At 42.0% G+C, this 1,892-nt stretch overlaps 1 non-coding gene across 1 annotated transcript; it reads right to left on the bottom strand.

The window, feature by feature from the left end:
* Positions 1 to 1,617: 1,617 nt before the first annotated feature.
* On the bottom strand, positions 1,618 to 1,689 carry TRNAC-GCA (transfer RNA cysteine (anticodon GCA)). The gene has a single exon. It is a non-coding gene; the product is annotated as a tRNA-Cys (tRNA).
* Positions 1,690 to 1,892: the final 203 nt, after the last annotated feature.

The raw sequence follows: 1,892 nt of genomic DNA, 5'->3' as shown, positions 1-1,892 counted from the left end.
CTGAGTGACAGGTTATCAGTGTGGAGCATCTCTGCACCAGCAACCTGCCACTCAATCACCTTAGAAGATGGTTAAAGCCTTGGTCCCAGGCACCCACTCACACTTGCCTAAGTCCATCTCACAGCACTTCAAGGACCACTGGTGGTGGTTTTTCCCACTGGCTGGTGACTCAGGGTGGGAGGGGGAACAAAGCCAGGAGAATCTGCTAATTGCTGTCCTTAAATTTTCCCACAGTAAATCTGTAAGGATAGGTTCACTTGCAAGCCTAGTTACTGAGGCAAATCGTTCTTGGCTCTCGGGGAAGTGCAAATTATGCCTGCATATTTTTCTTCTGACACAAGAACTGGAGAAAGGGACATTAACATAGCGGTGAGAAAGAGTCCTAATCACCAGAGTGGTTAGTTATGGTTCAGAGGGCTGTCTGGATCCAGGCAATTGGGTTAATTCAATAAAGCTTGGTTAAGTAAGCTATAGGCCAGTGTGTTCAGTGTGCGCAGTTGGGGAGTTAAATGCTTCAGACTCAGGCCAAGGGTCTGTGAAATGTCTCTGAGCAAGAGCAGTTGTTGAAGCTTGCTGAGCACACTAGCAAGAGGGCTTTCATAGAAGCTGAGAGTCTTTTCCAACCTTGATTTATTGCATTGCTTCTCCCCCTGCAATTCTTTTCTCTCAAAGCAGAGGCGGGGTGGGGAGAGAGTGGCAGGAAAGTGGGGAGATCCAGTGCTTCCTCTCAATATTGCAGCCCCAAGTGAACTGGCCCCTTCCCACTGCTTTATGACTACCTTCAACCCTAATAGCAACTACTTTGAGGAGGGCTATGTGAAAGTGAGAGAGCAATTTAAATAATCTGCAATCGGTTTTCTATTCCCTGTAATCCAGTGCGGAATCTAATTGCAGATGCCATATATAGACTGGTTTGCTTAACCATGGTCTTTCAAATGGCTGTGTTCACATAACACGCATTGATTGATTTAAGTCCAAGTTGCAATGTAGGTGAAATAAAGACCTTGTGCTCCTAAGGAACATAACTTTATTTTTTAAAACATACATTGCAATTTTTAAAACCTGAGAAGACCAAGCTGTTTTGATCTGGCTGCCTTAGCCTTGGTTAGTTCTGTTGATTTGATGTATTTTTCTTTTAAATGACTGATCTTTGAAACTGAGAGGGACTGGCTTGCAATGCAAGGCTGCAATTCAGTGAACATACGTGGCTGAAATTCTGAATTTGAATCTCCATGCCTCTGTTCTTGGTGCTGCTGAAATATAATTTTCAGCAAAGAATCCTTCACTGTCTGATCAAGTGCTCTGCAGTGAAACAATGGGTACCTTAAAGGCAGCATGATACATTTTTCAGGAAATTGGATACATAGTTTTAAAAAAGGTAACATATGGGGGGGGGTTAATCCCTGTTATTCCATTTAAATCATTACATCATTTCAGCCTGCTACTTAGAATCTGAGCTTTTAATATTAAGCAACAGCATCTTCTCTCTGACTCATGTCTTTGAAGGTAGTTAACAATGCTATTTGCAGTACACAAAATGTTTTTTTTTGTTTTGTTTTTGGAGTAGAGGGAGAAGGCTTCTTGGTTACCTGGGAAATTAAATTTCTTAAAATGAGAAGGGGGCACCTGGATTTGAACCAGGGACCTCTTGATCTGCAGTCAAATGCTCTACCACTGAGCTATACCCCCAGCTCCTTAGCTTGTTTGTTGCTGGCATTGTTGTGGCAGGAAGTCATACTCTCATTGTATTTGAAATACAGCTGGAGGATCTTTGTGTAAATTACAGGTGTTATGTTTCTGATGTGGTTAAAGAGGTCATAAAGAACGTTCTCCTTTAAAAGGAGCAACTGAACAACAAGTATTTCATTTATTTTGTTTTCATGTTATTAGGT

The sequence above is a fragment of the Python bivittatus genome, unplaced genomic scaffold (genome assembly GCF_059951505.1).
Source record: "Python bivittatus isolate LINGU-HERP-01145 unplaced genomic scaffold, Pbiv_v1 ctg000410_np1212, whole genome shotgun sequence".
Classification (NCBI taxonomy): Eukaryota; Metazoa; Chordata; class Lepidosauria; order Squamata; family Pythonidae; genus Python; species Python bivittatus.
Note: the sequence above shows the minus strand (reverse complement) of the source record. Positions and strands in the feature narration are given on the sequence as shown.